A 21,210-nucleotide genomic window follows, 5' to 3' on the forward strand; every position below is an offset into this window, starting at 1 on the left:
AAGGCCTCAATGGCTGGGTCATACCTAAAGACCTTGCCTATTATACTTTCCTTTGTATTATTATAATTGCGTACTGTGCGGTTTTCTTCTTGTTATCCATACTAATATTATGAATGCGAAAGTGTGTCTGTCTGTCTGTCTGCTACCTTTTCACAGTCGAACAGTTTAACCGATTCTGACGAAATTTGGTACAGAGTTAGCTTATATCCCGGGGACGGACATATGTTACTTTTTATCCTGGAAAATCATAGAGTTCCCACGGAATTCCTAAAGACCCATTCGCTCAACTGATTTGTATGAAAGGTAACGAGGTAGCTTGCGTCCATTTTATTGACATAGACAACTTTTTATCCCGGAAAACCAAACAGTTCCCATGGGATCTTCAAAAACCTACATCCACGCGGACGAAGTCGCGGGCATCCTCTGGTTATTTATATTTTGTGTACCTACAATAAAATGTATTTTCATTTCATGTTCACGTTTTGAATTAAATATAATTACGAATGCCATACTTATTAAAATCAAAAGCTTACTTTTAGACTTTTCAAATAAAACAATGCTTCCAAAAGCCAACAAAGCACCAGGCATCATAATATTCAATCAACTGTAAAATTACAATTGTAAATTATTATTTTAGTGAGTGGAATCGAATTCGCAGCACATTACGGACTCGATTATGAACTAAAATAATAATGACATTAATCATAATGAGACACTCACACATATTTGGATTAATGCTAATTTTCCACAGTGCGAATTGAAATATGATTTTGCAGGTTCATATTTCTGCTCGCTGGGAAATCATTTACAACATGATTATCCATGTTCTGCTGTTAGAGACAGCTATCGTGTTTTTCAATAAGCACGACTTTTATTTCAACCGCTTTTATATAAATCGCTTTTGCCGGCGAAATTTCCGCGTGATATAATCATTTTTAGGGTTCCGTACCTCAAAAGGAAAAACGGAACCCTTATAGGATCACTTTGTTGACTGTCTCTCCGTCCATCCGTCCGTCGACTCTGTCAAGAAACCTATAGTGTACTTCCCGTTGACCTAGAATCATGAAATTTGGCAGGTAGGTAGGTATTATAGCACGAGTACAGGAACAAATCTGAAAACCGCGAATTTGTGGTTACATCATAAAAAAAAAATTAAAATGTTTTTCAATTTTTAAAGTAAGATAACTATACAAAGTGGGATATCATATGATAGGGCTTTACCTGTACATTCTAAAACAGATTTTTATTTCTTTTTATCTATACTAATATTATAAAGAGGAAACCTTTGTATTTTTGTATGTTTGTATTGAATAGGCTCAAAAACTACTGGACCGATTTCAAAATTTCTTTTACCATTACTTAGAGGAATTCTTCCGAATCCGTATAGGCTATATTTTATCCCGGAAAATAGAAAAAATAAATGTCCACCCGTGCGAAGCCGGGGCGGGTCGCTAGTGTATAATAATTTTTGATTTATCGTGCAAAATGTTGGATAAAATACCCGAGCACGGAACCCTCAGTGCGCGAGTCTGACTCGCACGTGACCGGTTTTTTTATAGTAGGTGTATCACTAACATACAGGGTATAATCGGAACCCGTGACCGCTTCAACGCGATAATTCTCCCGTTGAATCTCTTTGATGTATCGCCACCCGACTTATCGACAAACGCCAAACGGCATTGTGAATGCCGTTGATCAAATTAAGTGTTTAATTAAGTGGTTAATTAAGTGTTTTGTTTAATCCTTGCTTTATTTTACATATTGTCGAAACTAAATTATTTGTATTTAAGTATCTCATGGTCCGTGACCTCACTTTTTTAGGCTCTCACTGAAAACCAGCGCTGCAGCTTGCTGCAGCATTATGCTGAGTGGGAGACCTCTGTTTGGTCACATGTGACACATTCATTTTAGTATATTTTAGCTCATAAGTATAATATTATGTAGTATAACTCGATTAGTTTTAAGATACATTGTAGTGTTACAGTGACCTAATAAAAAAGTTTTCTTTCTTTCTTTCTTTCAATTAGCGCGTTGATTGTGGCTACATCTACATCTATGGTTAACGGGAAACGCCGTTGAACGTCGCGTAGACGGCCGTTATAATATGACCGGGACATCAGAATGATTACAATAATTAATTGCGATTGTCGTACCTTTTTGTGATAATCCCCCGTCTAGTGACTAACGGTGAATCCTAAAGTATGATTTTGATGGTTGCATCATCATTTCCCATTAGTTGGGGGTTGCAGTCAGCCATAAATCTGTTATGAATAAAAAAAGCGATTTGAATCCACCTATAACAGATTTTTGGCGCGTGCTCCGAATTTTTTACCCTTCCAATTTTATACTGCTATGGCTACGGCCTTGGTATAAAATAAAACCGTGGAAACGGGAACGCGCTATTAAAATTTATTTTCCACTCTGTTTTTACTAACACCACTCCACTCTTAGAACTTTTAATTACATTAGTTGGACCGGCTCCATGTAACCGGAGTAGAATTAAAATTATTTCCGTGTGAACACTAAATTTTCGATACGTTAATACAGGTTTAGATTTCACTTTTCTTGTCCAGTTTAGTAGGTACTATTGTAAGTGTTGTACCATGAAAAAAAATTAATTTCTTGGTATCTTAAAATATCTTTCTTTTTTCACTCTACTTATATTAATTACTAGCTGATGCCCGCGACTTCGTTCGCGTGGATATTGGATTTTAGAAATCGCGTAGGAACTCATTCATTTTCCGGGATAAAAAGTGAAATTCCTTACAGCATCAGGGTTGAGGAGTTATATATACTTATATTAATTATTATTTTAAGGTATTATTTGGTATCGTATTATAGAGTATTTTTGCTCTTAAAACCCAAACTCCGACGTATATCTACTTTATTGGCATATGGACACCAACTGCTAGGCATAGCCCGTAGGCCTCTTTCAAGGCCAATGCACCCGGTCCTTAGTCTACATCATAGCCACCCAGCTACCCTCCCGTACTTGATCCAACTTGCTGGTGGATGCCCTATGCTTTAGGTAAATGGTCTTCATGTCTTTCCACACATACCTATTATTTTATTATTATATATCTTTTTAAAGAATATTAGCAATGCTAATCATAAATTGATACTTCCTTTCCCCTCCAACTAAGCGTAAAGCTTGTGCTAGGAGTAGGTACGATAATAATGCAACGGATGTGGTTTGAACCACCGACCTTACGGAATTCAGTCAGCTCCTCAACCGTTGAGCTATCGAGGCTCGATATTTTCAAGTCAGAATTCAGACACAAGTATTACGCCTTAAATTAACTAACCATAGAACAGACCTCGTCTAACGAATGTTCAACGACAATCCAAAATTGCCTTGTTGCCATTGCATTCCAAATACGCTGAGCGGACTTCGAAAGCGGATTCAAATTTTTCCATGTACACAGTAAAAACTCCTGTGAAAGCTAACCTCTTTGGTGTAGCGTTTATTGGAGCCATAGAGTTAAAGAAGAAAATAGACGAAGCCAAAGTAAGCCAATCATCATCATGATCAACCCATTGCTGGCTCACTATGAGCCCGAGTCTCCTCTCTTGATGATAAAGATTTGGCCACTGTCCACCACGCTGGCCAAGTGCGAATTTGCGGACTTCACACACCTTTGAGAACATTATGGAGAACTCTCAGGCTTGCAGGTTTCCTCACAATGTTTTCCTTCACCGTTAAAGCAATTGAAATTTAATTCTTTAAAACGCGCATAACTCCGAAAAGTTAGAGGTCCTGAAATCCGGGATCGAACCCCCCGCCCCACGAACGCCTGACTAACCAATCATGGCTGTATCACTCACATATAATTGGCTTCATATTAGACTCCATCTATGTTATCCCTTGTTCTATGACTTGCCCAATGAAATTAGCATATAGTGATGAAAAATATTGGCCGTCCGTACACGTGTTGACCGCGCTCCCTCTGCACCCAATTTGCGGGTAGTTCCAAATAAAGCAAAAATTACTTTTTTTCGTCTTTTTTGGTTTTTATGGCGTAGCGGTACAATGGTAAAACCCCATGGTAAAACATTGTGGTATGGTCGACATCCAACACACTCACACGAAACGTTTTTGCTTAACGTACCTCATACCTAAGTACCGCTAAGGTGTGGCCTTTCGGCATCCGTGTTTCTTGCCACGTATAACCTAAATACCTTTAAGGCATGAGTGAATAAGCATCTTCTAAGCAAGCGCGCTAAATAATGTAAAAAAGCACACCAATCTAGTGCTTTGTTGCGGCGTGATTGAAGGACAAACCAATAAATCAACAAACAAACACACTTTTGCATATACCCATTAATAATGGGTAGTGAAAGATCTAGAGACTGGCCATAGGCTTAATTTTGAAAATTAATGAGTCTCAAGGGATTTTAAAATTCTAAAATCCAAGCGGATGAAGAGGCGGGAATCATCTTATTTATTAGAAATACTTTGTTATTTTTTTTTCGTTTCTTTTTTTCCTTATTCAATTAGTATAATTGGTCTGTTTAATTCATCTAAATCTCGGATGAATAAATACTCATCTAAATATACAAAAGTAAAAGGTGACTGACTAACTAACTGATCTATCAATTACGGAAAGCTCAAACTATTAGAGGTATCGGACTGTTTGGCAGGCTAAGAAAGGGAGTAAAGGAAAGGGAGTTTAGGCACTACGGTGGAACACAGAGAATTTGGATACCTTACATACATACATAGACTGCTAAAATCATAACCCTCCCTTTTGACATTGCCGTAGTCGGAAGATAAAAGACATAAGCACACAAAGCGTAACTAACAGAAAGTTTTATTACCTGCCTCTTGGCAGAATTTTCAAACCTGCATGCAGGAGCTATTTCGGGTTGAATGGAGGGAAGTCACAGTTAACAATTTGTCACGTAATATGAAGCTACAAAAATTCATGAAATTGTAGTAGCTCCGTGGAAAATTTACTCTATTTATATCTCGCGAGGAGACCGGGGAAGGAAGGACAACCGCCGGGCAATTTCTGCGCGAAATAAATTTCTAGAACTTCCCTCCGTGATGTTTAATCTGGAATTTTTCTTTGAATTATGTGGGCTATTTTATATTTGCAGTGTAAAATGGCGAGACTATCTTTTCTATCTTTTTTGTTATACTTTATCACGGTTTAAAAAAAAATACCGGCCAAGTGCGAGTCAAACTCGCGCACTGAGGGTTCCGTACTCGGGTATTTTTCCAACATTTTGCACAATAAACCAAAAACTATTATAGATAAAAATAAATAAATATACTAAGTGGGGTATCATCATGAAAGGGCTTTTCCTGTACATTCTAAAACTGATTTTTATTTATTTTTTGATTTATCGAGCAAAATGTCGGAAAAAATACCCGAGTACGGAACCTTCGTCGGTGCGCGGGTCTAACTGGCACTTGTCCGGTTTTTTTCGAACTATGTGCCCTGCCCATTGCCGCTTCAGCTTCGCAACCGCAAAGTTGCCATGTAATATGAAGCTACAACAATTCATGAAATTGTATAGTAGCTCTGGCGAAAATATACTCTACTTATATCTCGCGAGGAGAAAGTGATATGTATTTTAGCCAACAGGGGATTTTCATTCACGTATAACGTCAGAGGAAAGCTTTAACAGGGCTCTCTTCGTCACTCGTTTCATACAATCGTAGTTCCAATTTCATTTGAATATTAAGCAACCAAAAAATGTTTCTGCAAATAAAAATCTTGTATCTTGTATCTTGTAAAGTCCATGAAATTTTGCAGACATATTCTAGAAAGTAATATCTGTGTCTGTGGTGTTTTAGATTTTTCTAAAAATATGTAGTTTTAAAATTACAGGGGCTCAAAGATTTGTATGTAAATTTTTAAGACCGCGTAACTTTGAAACCGAATATTTTAACAGAAATCTGCACATGGACTTCGGTTGCTTAATATTCAAATGAAATTGGAACTACGATTGTATGAAACGAGTGACGGAGAGAGCCCTCTTAAATAAATAAATAGGTATTGGTTAGTAAATATTCTACAAATACAGCTTTGACTTCAAAGAGAAACTATTAAAAGTAAAAAAAAAGTATTAAATAGTAAATGTTATGCGCATTTATTTTTTTGATTCAGGCTTTGACTCTGCAGATTTATTGTACTTCAAAGGGAATTTTCGAAAATCCTTTCTTTCTTTCTACATTATAATCGGATTCGTCCAGTAGGTAGTCTGAGCTGTGCATTGTTAGATCAGTCAGTCAGTCAATCGCCTTTTCTTTTTTTTTTAACCCCCGACCAAAAAAGAGGGGTGTTATAAGTTTGACGTGTGTATCTGTGTGTCTGTGTATCTGTGTGTCTGTGTATCTGTGTATCTGTGTATCTGTGTATCTGTCTGTGGCATCGTAGCGCCTAAACGAATGAACCGATTTTAATTTACTTTTTTTTGTTTGAAAGGCGGCTTGATCGAGAGTGTTCTTAGCTATAATCCAAAAAAATTGGTTCAGCCGTTTAAGAGTTATCAGCTCTTTTCTAGTTTTCTTGTAGAAAAGAAGGGTAGATAACCCTTAGGTTCATAATATTCAAGTGTCAATTGACAAATGTCAAGCTGTCAAGATGGACGTTGCCTAGATATACATTATTATTTATTTGAAAATGATGTTTTAGAAAACTCAGATACTTTGGATCCAAGTCCAAGTTAGTTAGTCCAAGAAAATCGGTTCAGCCGTTTGAAAGTTATCAGCTCTTTTCTAGATACTCTAACCTTCACTGGTGGGGGGTGTTGAAAATTTTTAATTTACACTTGTTAATATTTCGAAGACTTACATGAAAGCCGTCAAAGGGGCGCATCGCCGGTACATTTTCGGGTAACGGACTAAGTAAGCCCGAAATGGTATGTAGGTACTGTCGTCAATTTTCTCTGCCAAAGTTCATTTACCGACAATCATAAAACCGCTGTTGTTGAAATCGAGTTCATATATGACTTATAGCGAGTTTATTATTAATTCTGGACCATAAAACCGTTACGTTCGAATACAGACTGAATTTTACGCGTATTTTTATTTCATGCAATACGAACGCTCGAATATAGAGTTACTGGAATAAAATGTTGATATAAAAACGCTGGATTGCTATTAGCTACGGTGTTTTGAATAATAATTGTGATATTATTGCTCTATCAATGTTACACTATACAAATATTTTTTTAAAAACTTATTTTGCATTTTCTGATGTTATTTGTGTAGGGATCACGGGCATTTCATTGCATCCATACATAGTCCATACTAGCTGTGCCCGCGACTTCGTTCGCGTGGAATAGTGACCGCGCTTTATATAGCCACGGACGCTCAGGCGCGAGGCGTGTAGTACGTACTCTGTACGTTAAAAATATTCGCCGTGATTCTTTAAATTGACATAACTTTTTTATTTATGAACCGATTGACATGAAATAAACACTAAATGTTAAGTGAAGCTTACTACAATATATTAGTGAAAACCGTATCTAAATCGAATAAGCCGTTTCTGATATTAGCGTGCACAAACACACAGACAAACAGACAAACGGACAAAAAAAAAATAATTACAAATTCGGGTTCGGCATCGATATAATAACAACCCCTGCTACTTCTTTTTCATATATTTCCATTGTACAGACACCACTTTTCTACAATTTTATTATATGTATAGATGGCATTTATTTTAATATTAAAAAAAAATTGTAGTTTGTTTAGATAGGTACATCTGATTTCCCTAGAAGATAAGCATGAGCTTATCCTTAAAATTTCTACTTGCTATGAGCAAGAAGAAAAAGAATGCTTCGCAACATCAAATATATTTTAATAGTAATCGCACATTAAAAATCAAACTGCACGCACCGCACGCGCTAAATCAAATCTATAATAATTTATTACTAAAAATACGAATAACATCATTATTCATTAGTATGTCCTCCTACACCTCACACCCCTAATATCATCATGGTATGAAGGCACCTACATTTCCCCTCGAATACTGTTATTGGGGTCTTATCTAGGTACACATTTTTAATACTGTTACATACGCATTGGTCTAAATTAGTAGGTATTTCTTTTTCTCTCGTCTGGCACAGATTAGCCAATGTCAGGTTTGTAGGCAATAGACATGCTATTTGCATAAACAAAAATCATGTTCTATGAACCCGTGAAGATTAGTATGACTCTAGATATCAAGTTGAAGTAAAATCAAGTTGCAACCACCCCAATGTCTGTTCTAAATGATCTATCTAGTCCGTAATATTCATGGAGGTTATTGTAATATAACATTTGATGCGTGAGAGTTGTGCGCCCCGTCTTATTGAACCTAATGTGCGACCAACGTAGAACGTTACCAACACAAAACCGTTTATTCTAATAGAATAACTAAAATAATCTGTACACTCAATAAAACGCGTTCCGCTAGTAACATTCAAACGTAACTGTAGGGATTAAGGTCCGTGCCGAGCGTTACCACATGCGTTAAATTTTGTGTTCTACTCCATCCCGGATTATGAAGAGATTAGCTTCGCTGTATCATTGTTTTGTTTGAGGGGAAACCTAATAGCAATTAGTTGATTGCGATTATAATTTTAAGACAATGAGTATTGGACTAGGAGCCAGCGCGTGCGAGACTTTCGTTATTTTATAAAAGTTGAAAGTTTCTCTGACTAGTCTCCAACATAGGAAGGGACGATCAACGACTATGAAGTTTGTGGCATGGTGGCTTTGAGAGATAACAGGTATTTCAAAATTAACCAATGTTCCTCTTCGAGATGCAAGCTATCTCCGTACTAAATATCGTCAAAATCAGTTGAACCTTTCTAGAAGACATAGACAGACGCACTTTCGCATTTATAGTTATGAATTGCAGTTCCACGCATTGCTAGAGCGAGTCAAATACATACTTTTGCATCTGATCATTGAAAGCAATCTATGAAAATATTTTGAGGCGTAATATGGATTGCAGTCCCGTACATTGCTGGAGCCAAATCATCATAAGCAACCTATGAAAACATTTGGAGACGCGGTGATGACCCGTTGTGCATTGAAATCATGTAACTCCACGACCACGACACGGCACTCTTGTAAATAACACTAAAGACATTCGATTGCCGACAAAAATCCCGTGGATATTTAGTGCACTGGATCGAAGATAAAAATCCCGTGGGAACTTTTTGATTTTCCGGGACAAAAGAAAAGCCTATTACGGTCCCCGGGATGCAAGTTATCTCTTTACCAAAAACCGATTCAATGGATGTGCCGTGAAAAGCTAGCAAACAGACATATTTACGTTGTTTATAATATTAGTGCGGAAGTATGGGTTGCAGTCCCGTGCATTGCTGGAGCCAAATCGTCAAAAGCAATCTATGAAAACATTTGGAGACGCGGTGATGACCCGTTGTGCATTGAAGTCACGTAGCTCCACGACCACGGCACGGTATACTCGTAAATAACGCTAATGACACCCGACTGCCGACCGCAGCCACACGCTGTGCGGAAAAACGTTATCATATTGCGAAAAACTATAAATGGCATTGCTATTTACTAGTTATGAAGCTAGTTTCATGAAGTATTCAATAACAAATTCTATAGAATGCTTCATCCATTTCCGCCCCACTACTGAGTACGAGTCTCAGAATGAGAAGGGTTTAGGCTATAGTCTGCGACGCTGGCCCAATGCGGATTCGCAGACTTCACACACCTTTGAGAACATGGAGAACTCTCAGGCATGCAGGTTTCCTCACGATGTTTTCCTCCACCGTTAAAGCAAGTGATTTTTAATTGCTTAAAACACATAACTGAAAAGTTAGTGGTGCGTGCCCGGGATCGAACCCCCGACCTCCGATTAGGAGGCGGACGTTCTAAGCACTAGGCTATCACAGCTTAGAATGCTGAGAACATAGAATGCTTACTAACTTTTAACTGACTGCGAGCCAGTTATAATGCTTTTATTAGAGGTCCGTGAGCCAAAGTTACCTAATGATTACCGAAACTTAAGCTAAGTTCACTACCACAAAATAGCAATGTGGTTTGTAGAAGTCAATATCTTCGAACCTCTTTGTAGCTACATACCTACTTATCTAGTGTTTAAAATTTTACATGGTAGATGTGGTGATACTTTTTAATTGAATTGTTCACTTGCATTCATCATCATCATCATCATCAACCTGTGGATGTCCACTGATGGACATAGGCCTTCCCTAAAGAGCGCCACCACACTCGGTCCTCAGCCTTCCTTATCCAGCCACTTCCCGCCAGCCGCTTAATATCATCGGTCCATCGTGCTGGAGGGCGTCCCACACTACGCTTGCTTAAACGCGGTCTCCACTCAAGGACTTTCCGGCATTTAACTTGCATTCACAGCAAATAAATTATGGTTAAGATGGCGGTAGGGGTATGAGGCGGGGTACGCCCCGCACACCCGCACGTCACCCGCGCTCACCCGCACCGGGTTAGCGCAGAGGCTGTGCGGGTGTGCGGGGCGTCCCCACCCCGGTTGTCATCTCAACCTGTCGCGCACTATGGACGACCACAAACTCTTTATCCCTTTACAAGCATACAACAGGAGTAACAAGACAGTGACAGATCGACTGTACAAACGTTCTTTTATTTCAAATCCGGAGCCATGCATCAGTGTCGCCGCAGTGTTAATTAGACGGCACCTGCATTAGTTCCGGACACTGGGGATTCATCTCGACACGCTGTTTGTTACCTACAACCAAGAAAACTTCTGTACAGTAACCAGAAAGTGGGCGTATTTGTAAATGTAGGGATGTCTTCCAAAATAGCCTCAATCTGACTGGTACAGTCAAAGGCCGTAAGTCGTTTAGCACCTTAATGACCATATTCGCGTGGCACGGTTATGCACATGCGTTAGGTGTGTGTGGCGTGTTTATAGAAAAAGGTCATAAATGCAACAGGTTTATGATGCAATAGTTTCGTGGAATTGCTACTCGAAATTTGAGGCCGACCATACATAAGGGGTCCAGTCATGGTAGAATAAACTGACAAACTGATAGGAAGGTATGTGAAGCCGCTATACCTATTATAAAACTCTACAAATAACCTAAATCCACTCAAATGAAATGGCTGGATTTGCTATTCTGTGTCGGCATACGCTTGATCACATTCTCACTGATGCGATAGATAGAATTTCGATGAAGATGGAATTTCGCACGTAAGTTTGTCATGCCTAGGCTTACGTCTTACCGAGAAGGCCCGAGTTATATCAGACCGACGAGTAATATTCCGCCAGGCTGAATCGTTTAATCTTGTAGAGTGGTTTAATTAAACATAAACAACGTATGTGAGGACGGTGCCTGGAGTATAAACCGAGATACCTTCCCGTTTCTTGGGTTGATCGCACACTACCGCAAGAGGTGCGAGAGCCGTAAGAGGCGCAAAAGCTGTAAGAGGCACGACGAGCGTATAAGGCACAAAAGGCGTAAAAGGCGCAAAAGCCATGCATTTTTCAGCACTGAAAGAATTACATCAGCTACGTGCGCACTGACCTCTGCTGTTATTTACATCTATTACACTTATATAAAGAGGTAAAGTTTGTAAGTTTTTTTGTAACGTCTGGAAATACTGAACCGATTCTGAAAATTCTTTCACCAGTAGAAAGCTACATTATTCCTGAGTAACATGGGCTATATTTTATATAAAAAAAAATTAGGGAACTCTATATAAATTGTACTTATCTTCCCGTGCGAAGCCAGGCGTGCCGCTAGTCATTCATACATTTTCGGTGATTTAACTCGACTCATTTGCTCACGTCAATCACAATACCTTTCCTTTTCTCTGCATCATGTTGTGGATCGTGATCCTTTACAAGTCCAGTTACCAACTTGGGTCAACTCAACAGCGTCACCTAACTGTAATAACCGACTGATATATGCGGTACGCTACACCACCCCTTAACATCTACTGAAAATGCGGCTCTTATGTTTTATAGCGTAGTAGATATGCGATCAGCTTAAACCAATACATACCTCCGCTTACCTTATATCTAAAATCCGCCCTTTATTTACGAGGATCGATTGCCGGGCTACCGTTATTATGTTTACGGTAATATAACACGCTCAAATATGTACAGATCAACGTGGGATACTCCAGTCGGTAATATTATATCCATGGAAATAGATTAGCTTAGCTTATTACTAAGCTGTTGTTATATCACCAGATATTATGTTATTGAACTAAATCGGTACTTATATATCGGTATAAGGTAATCTGTAGGAGTTCAGAAATACCGACTGAACAGATTGCGAAGCTGATGTGACGAGACAGGGCGCACAGTTCAAAAAATCGGCCAAGTGCGAGTCAGACTCGCGCACCCAGGGTTCCATACTCGGTTATTTTTTCGTAATTTTGCACGATAAATCAAAAACTGTTATGCATAAAAATAAATAAAAATCTGTTTTAGAATGTACAGGCAAAGCCCATTCATATGATACCCCACTTGGTATAGTTAATAGTTATCCTACTTTGAAAATTGAAACACATTTTTTTTAATGATGTAACCACAAATTTACTGTTTTCTGATTTATTCCTTTACTTGTGGTATAAGACCTGCCTTTCATGATTCTAGGTTAACGGGAAGTACCCTATAGGTTTTCTTGACAGACACGACGGATGGACGGATAGACAGACAGACAACAAAGTGATCCTATAACGTACCTCAAAAGGAATTTTATTTGTATTTAATTTAATTTAAGGTAAACACCAGTTATAATGGTAAAATGTATAAGGCTCATCAGAGATTATTTCAACATATTGTACCTAAATTTTATTGAATAAATCATTGAATTTGAATTTGAATTTGAAAAACGGAACCCTAAAAAATTATTTGGGGTTAGTGAGCTATCAAAATCATGATGTAGGAAGAAAAATTTATGGGTTACGAATAGCAAAAGTATAATTTTATTTACTTACACCAATTTTCAGCACTTTACGACGTAAACTGTGGAACAAACAGGCATTACGTACGTCATTACCGCGTCGAGGCGTTTCGTGAACTAAGACGTGACTGCAATGTGGAACGACCACTCGGCGACCGTTGACCGGATGAATACCGAAAATGTTGTTGACACTTACCTTACTATAATTTTTCTAAGTGTATATTCTACGCCTTTTGCAGCTTTTACACAACTTGCTACCGCAAATTCACAAGAAGCACAAAAACCACCAGTTCTTATAAAAGCGCAAAAGCCGCCAAATCCAAAAATTCATATTGGTTAATGAACAGTAAGAGCTGAGTGCAACATATTCCTTTGAAATTGTACTGAAAATTTGAAAAACAATGTTTCGGTCATATCAGGCTAAAATCATTCACATTTAGTTTGAAAAAGCATACTTAAGCATAAATTCAATTACCCCAATTTCCAGCACTTTACGATGTAAACTGTGGAACAAAAGGGCATTACATGCGTCATTATCGCGTCGAGGCGTTCCATGAAGTAAGACGTGACTGCAATGTGGAACGGTGACTCCGCGACCGTTGACCGGACGAATACCGAAAATGTTGTAGAACTACAACATTTTCGGTCGTAGCATGTGTTATGAATACCGAAAATGTTGTAGAACTACAACATTTTTGGTATTCGTCCGGTCAACGGTCGCGGAGTCACCGTTCCACATTGCAGTCACGTCTTACTTCAACCAAAAATACACAACAACCAAAAATGTTGTAGAACTACAACATTTTTGGTTGTAGCATGTGTTATGAATACCGAAAATGTTGTAGAACTACAACATTTTCGGTATGCATAAAGACACCATTTTACTGAAAACTAAGTAACTAGCCACGGACGAAGGTGTATGTGAAGTCTGCCAATCCTTCCTTAGTTAGCCTGGTAGAATATGGCCTAAGCTCTTTTCATTCTGAGAGGAGAACCATGCTCAGCAGTTATAGGCCAGCACGGCGATGGATTGATGCTGTTAATGATGATAAGCTAACACACCTTGACTTGTGACCCTGGCCCAGTGTTGAACCCTCTGGTCAAATAAGGGAGAGATCCCTGTGCTCAGTAGTGAGGCTGCGCTGGGTTGAGGTGATGATGATAATGATTAATGATGCCAATTTACAAGATTAAAAAATCGGCCATAAGCGAGTCAGACTCGCACACGAGTTCTGTACCGTCGTACGAAAAATAACACTATAATTTTCATGGCAGTCATTTCTAAATTCTTATTATTTGTTCTGTGAAAATTTAAACTCTCTAGCTTACGGTTCACGAGATGCAGTCCGCTGAAAGACAGACGGACAGACGGATGGACGGACACGGAGTAATAGGGTCCCATTGACACCATTCAGGTACGGAACCCAAAAAAGACGATGCAACTCGGCTTTACTCACTCGGTAGGTAAGTAAGTATGCGTGGGACTGTACAGTGAATTTGATGAACAAAATTTCAAATTAAACTTTTTCTTTCAGATCCGCATTTCAAAATTGCAATTCAACTCGGTGAAAGTAAGACACGAGCTCCGTCAAAACTGTATGTTTATATAATGTTTCAGTTGAAACTCGCAGATATGAAATTCAGTCAACGGGAAGTTCATAAATGATGCTACGAGTACATTCCTATGAGAACATTCGCGAGCCTCGAAAACGTTTTATTTGCATGAAATTTTGGTTTACTGAAATTGGGATATTTACGTAAATGTTGTATTCTACATTTGCATTTCTCCAATTAATCAATGCACGGTCGGCCTCAGAATTCGAGTAGCAATTTTGCAAAACTATTGCATCGAAAACCTGTCTTTATTATGACCTTTTTCTATAAACACACCACACACACACTTAATGCATGTGCATAACCGTGCCTCGAGAAAATGAATTGTAAATTATTTGTTTTGCATTTAGAGCAAATAAATAATTGATTGATGGATTGATTGATTTATTGAAGGTGCTAAACGACTTAAAACAGCCTTTGACTGTACCTACCTGATAATATTAATAAGTCCATAGGTAGGTACTGTCCATCCATAGTCGCGAACTAAGGGGCGTCTAAAAAAGCTCAGAGTTAGATGGGGAGACCGTGGCGTGTGGAAGTCCCTACAAGAAACCTATGCTCAGCAGTGGACGTATATCAAATTGATAATGATTATGATAATGATCCATCCATAAACTATACATAATAAATTACAAATACAAATATTATAAATCCGAAAGTGTGCCTGTCTATCTGTCTTTTTACAACCCCTTTGTTTAATCGTTTGTACCCCCTTGTAGCTTGCACCCCTGCCCAGCTGGCATGGGCAGTAGAAAAAATTATATCCCCCGATTATATCCACTGATGTCATAGAAATCAGTGGATATAATCGGGGATATAATTTTTATCTACTGCCCATGCTAGCTGGGCTGGAAAGAAAATAGGCTACTTTTATGCCGGAAAAGCAAACAGTTCCCACAGTGTGTCTAAAAAATTAAAATACACGTGGATAAAGTCGCGGGCATCATCTAGTTTAGTATAATATTTCTTTAACCACTATTTATTACTAACTAAGTAAATAATTTACTTTGAAACTGTTCAAGGAAGGAGTTACTTTTTATTGCATCAATAAAGTAGCCGAGATAAAAATTTAAAGAAAATCCTAGATTAAACAGCACCGGACTAGTGGAAAGTTCTCGAATTTATTTCACTCGGAGAAATTGCCAGTGGTTGGTCTTCCTTCCTCGCCTTCTTATAAAATATTATTTATATGTATAGATTTTTATTTATATGAAAATTGGTTTGACTGCCACTTCACCTGATGCTAATTTACAACCTAGTAAACAACTTAATCTAACTTTACTTGTATACTAATATAACTACTAATTTACTAATAATATTCTAAATGCGAAAGTGTGTCTGTCTGTCTGTCTGCTAGCTTTTCACGGCCCAACAGTTTAAATTCATAATAATTATGTTTCTGTTACTTAATTTTTTTTGTTTTTCTGTCATTTCATTTTTGTAAAAATATTTCTGTAGGTTTGATCATACGGGTTACCTGGTCACTCTAGTGATAAGGTCGCCCTTTGTATTTGTATAAGTGTATCATTTATTGTTGTCTGCATTTTTGTACAATAAAGTTGTTTAAATAAATAGATAAATATTTTTTTTTAATAAATAAGGTTATATAAGAATAATAAATAAATGAGACGAATAAAAATGTGTGTTAAAATATTTTAAATTAATCGGTCCAGTAGATTCGGAGAAAAATTAATGGCTGTGCCAAACGGACAGACAGACAGACACACGAGTGATCCTAGGGTTCCGTTTTCCATTTGGAAGTACGGAACCCTAAAACAAGTGCCTTGTCATAAACAGTATATAGAGTTAGCATATCTTTGAAGTTTCTAAAAGCGTTTTGATTAAGTTCGGATTTTACTACCAGATACGTTTTATTGCGTGTACAGATTACATTGCGCATCCACCTATCCGGGAAACGGTTTTGAAGTTCATTTCATTGTACTTACAATCATCATCATCGCCATTATCATCATCAACCGATGGGCGTCCACGGCTGGACATAGGTCTCTTGTAAAGACTTCCACACGCCACGGCTTGTCGCCGCCTGAATCTAACGGCTTCCTGCGACTCGCATGTTGTCGTCTGTCCACCTAGTGGTGGGGTCTTCCAACGCTACGCTTTCCGATGCAAGGTCGCCATTCCAGCTCCTTGGAACACCAGCATCTATCACTTTTTGTCCGTCTGTCCGTCCGTCTGTCTGTCCGTCTGTCTGTCTGCCTGTCCGTCTGTCCGTCTGACCGTCGTTCCGTCGGTCCACCTGTCCGTCTGTGAAGAAAACCTGTAGGGTACTTCCCGTTGACCTAGAATCATGATATTTGCCAAGTAGGTAGGTCTTATAGCACAAATGAAGGAAAAAATCCGAGAACCAATGGTTACATCACAAAAAAAATGTGTTCATGCACAATTAGTATTTTTAATTTTGATTTATAGTGCAAAATGTCGAAAATATACGAAAAGTAGGTACGAAACCATTGGTGCGCGAAACTGACTCGCACTTGGCCGGTTTTTTGAATTTAGCGTCCCACCCACTGCCACTTCAGCTTCGCAATTCACAAATGGTTAAATAAATTGACGAAACTGTATCTGAGCTCTGGCGAAATCAATATTGGTTACCGATGTGAATTTCAATTCCCTAATAGAGGCCTAAATAGACGAACACATGTACGTAGGATTTAGGCAGGCTTTCGTGGTCAGCGTACTGTGTTAGCCCCCATGTTGTAACTAAGCGGATAAATATAGGTTTATATACAGGTTTATATCTACTTATCCGATTTTCGTGTATGGGTTTACTTGCTTAGGTACTTTTAACTGTTTATAGAATGGCTTGTATCCGTCACTTCATCCATGATTCGTATATAATTTATACCAGCTAGTCTATTGCTTTGTCTAAGCTCACGACTTCATTCTCGTAGGTTTCGGTTTTTATAAATCACGTGGGAACTCTTTAAAATAAATGAAATAAAAATAAAAAATAAAAAGGCCTTTTATTTCTTTCTCTAATTTTACAATATTATGGGATTATTATGCAAACAACTTAAAATACTAGACGTTAAAGTTAATACCTATATTATTAAAATTAGTGATGATAAATTTTGTATGAAGAACTCCGTTCAAGTCAAGGCCTCCTCCAAAGAAATCCACTTCGCCCTGTCTTAAATAGCCTTAAGTTTTTGGTCCTGCCACTTTTTGCCTGAAAATAAATAAATAGAAAGATACTAGAAAAATACCTAAATCACTATCCAGGTGTTTAATTATGCCCATGCAAAAAACATCGTGAGGAAACCTGCATGGAAGAGAGTTCTGTATAATGTTCTCAAAGGTCTGTGAAATCTACCTATCCTCACTTGGCCAGGGTGGTAGACCATTCTCATTCTGAGATGAGACCTGTACTCAGTAGTGGACAATAAATTGAGATAATGTAACTTGCTTTTGCAGCGTAAAATTCATATTTTGTTTTGAAAAATCTATATATTCAGGTCTTGTAGATTAGCTTACCTACAAATTAAACTTTGATTAAACAAGATCTAATCGATGATAAGTTGGCGTCTTCTAGGTCACCGCTTTCCATCTTAGAAAATTCTAGCAACTAATTAAAGAAAAACTAATTTCAAATTCTATCCAACGAAGTGTATTTAACATAAAATAAAGTTCCCTCCTCTATACTCAAAGTACGGTCTACTGACTATAAAGTAGCCAACATAATTCAAAGAAAAATTCCAGATTAAACATCAGGGACGAGACTAGCGATGGGTCGTTTCACAGGTAGCATGTAAAAAGCGTGTGAAAAGCTATTTCATATGTCACACTAGCTATTTAGGTATACTAAGTAGGCTGTGAAAAATCACGGAGAAAAATCTCATAAGAAGAAAAAAAAATCACATTTAATCCTGCTTTAATTTTTTTAAATTTCACACGCACATAGTAATTGATCCGATCTATGACGATATAATGTGCGAGCAAGAACACTCGCAACGTTTCATGTTAGAAAGAGAAAAGCATCTAACTAAATTAATGTTACAAGCGTAAGTTAGTAATTTGTAACTTTTAGCCACTCATATGAAATATCATTGCTATTGATATTTCTCATAATTTCAGTTATCATCACTTCCCATTAGGTGTGATCGTGGTCAAGCATGGCACTCGTTCGGGGGCACTATTATAGTGAAAAAAATATCGTGAAAATTCATCTGTGAAATCACTGTGATGCAAAATGATAATTTCCAAATGAAAATGATTTAAAAGTAGCAATAGTCCCATCTCTACACGGGACGGTCGCAAGTTTATTCCTTGCGAGAAATTGCCCACTTCCGACGTTGCCTCGTGAGATATAAATAAGGCAAATTTCCTTCATCCCACCACAACTACTTTATGAATTTTCGTACCTTAACATTATCTTGTGTGAACAGGTATGAATCGGTGCCTGTCTTATTGAATAGGTACTAGGAATCGTCCGCGTGGATTAAGGTTTTTTAAAAATACCGTGGGAGTTCTTTGCTTTTCTATATAACATGTAAAAGGGGGTAAAATAAGGGTTTATAATGTGTGTAGTCCACGCAGACGAAGTCTAGTTTGATATAAGAAGTAGGTACCACTCGTTCTCCAAGTATTTAACTATGGTTGTTATTTCAATATTTGTTTTTTGTCCTTTTCAAAAAATATTTAAACAACAAAGTGTTCCTACAAGGGTTCAAGGGTTCCGTTTTTCATTTTGAGGTACGGAACCCTAAAAAATGCAGATACCTACCTACTCTAAATTTAGTTTAGAGCAGTATATCAGAATCGTCGCCAGTATTTAATAAAAATACTCCAAAGATAAACATTAAACTTGAACGAGAGGGGAAACTTTATTATGAAATTCTGTCTCCGGTGCAGCCAGTGAATGTTATGAGAAAAATTGCAGCGGAAAGTGTTGCGAGCTATTTGACGAATTCATAGCGACACTAGAATGTACTTATAGGAAAAATTAATATTAAATGTTGTTAAGTTTTTAAAATGAATATTATTCTTTCACCAAAGGTTGCTTGTAAGAGATTGCTTTATTAATAAAGTCGCCTAATTTTTGTGTGTGTGATAAAGAAATCTAAATAACCCAAGAAAAGTTACAAATGTATGTCCAGGGAGAGAATCCCGAAAACCCCAAGTAGGAAGTCGACCAGAGTTTATCAATGCGTGTGGTCTATTGATACTGCTAAAAAACGGAACCCTTATAGGATCACTTGTGTGTCTATCTGTCACAGGTCACAGCCAATTTTCTCCGAATCTACTGGAACAAGTAAGTTGTACCTACACATATTATACGAATTTCTAAGTGAATATACGAATAAAGAAAATATTTTTTTTTGTATTATAAATGGAAGTCATTTTTGGGGCGCAAATTAGAAATTAAAAAAAAGTGTTTTGTACAGTCCAGAGACTACGCAAGTTCTCTAACATCATCATGAAACTTTAATAACTTTATAGTTGTAAGAGCATTAAATCCAAAGCAATAAATACAGAGAAAAATTCTTGTTTAAAAATACCCGCGAGTTTTAAAATTTATTTTACGCTGAGATATGACCCCCGGTTGCCCTTAGTGCCACACCGACTTCCTTTTTGATATAAATGGCATGAAATTTAGCAAAGCTACCACTATATTATTATATACATTTTTGTAGTTCGCATTTCTTAACTGAAAATATTTTTAAGTTACTTTATAAAATAAGATGCTCGTTCTACGGTGGTGCCTTCATTATTGAAGATTATGATCTTGGTGAAATTTTTAGGCAGCTAATACACAACACACACTTATTGAATCGAGGTTTTATAGTCTACTAGCCGATGCCCGTGACTTCACCCGCGTGGATTTAGGTTTTCCGAAATCCCGTGGGAACTCTTTGATTTTCCGGGATAAAAAGTAGCCAAAGTGCTAATCCAGGATATTATCTATCTCCATTCCAAATTTCAGCCAAATTCGTCTAGTAGTTTTTGCGTGAAGGAGTAACAAATATACACACACACACACATACACACAAACTTTCGCCTTTATAATATTAGTGTGATAGTTTGACTAGCTGATTCGTGAATTCATCCAACGTTGGTTGTTTACAATATTGCCCATTTTTATCTAGCGGGGACTGGGGGCCTTACAATAGCTACAGGGCTCTGGACTGCAGCTCAAAAAGCCCTTGTAAAGATCCGCCCATGAATACGACTGTAAAAAAAAATATTTTCTCTAATACACAATAATTCACTTCAATTCAATTCAATTAGCAATAAACAAAGCAGCTCACTAAGGACTGCAAAAAGATAAACCGAGATTGCCGGAAAGCAATTAAAACTTTACCTTGGAACTAACTTCGTTAGCTAGCTAGTGTTTCACAGGAGGTCATCAGCACAGGGTGAAATATGGCAGCTATTATTTTGAAACGGAACCCTAAGACTGCATTTCTAGTATGTGGGAAGATGCTAGAGCGGGGAAAATATTCAACATGATTGATTCTGTTGGTCCAAGATCCCACTACCGCCAGACGTTCCTTATTTTCTGGAAACCAAATGTGTGGGATGGAGTAGTGTGTAATTTAATGTATGCATACTTGCTAGCCTGTACCTCGAGCCAATTTAAAGATATCAGTTGCTAAAGGCACGTAAAAACACCACTTACTTTTCTTCATATCTAAATGCTGATTTTTACGTATATTTCCTGAGTATCCTAATACAAAAATTACG

General features: G+C 37.7%; 1 long non-coding RNA gene across 1 annotated transcript; it reads left to right on the top strand.

The window, feature by feature from the left end:
* Positions 1 to 14,317: 14,317 nt before the first annotated feature.
* LOC123874850 lies at positions 14,318 to 14,741 on the top strand. Its single transcript, XR_006798020.1, has 2 exons — positions 14,318 to 14,351; positions 14,510 to 14,741. It is a non-coding gene; the product is annotated as an uncharacterized LOC123874850 (long non-coding RNA).
* Positions 14,742 to 21,210: the final 6,469 nt, after the last annotated feature.

This window comes from Maniola jurtina, chromosome 19 (genome assembly GCF_905333055.1).
Source record: "Maniola jurtina chromosome 19, ilManJurt1.1, whole genome shotgun sequence".
Taxonomy (NCBI): domain Eukaryota; kingdom Metazoa; phylum Arthropoda; class Insecta; order Lepidoptera; family Nymphalidae; genus Maniola; species Maniola jurtina.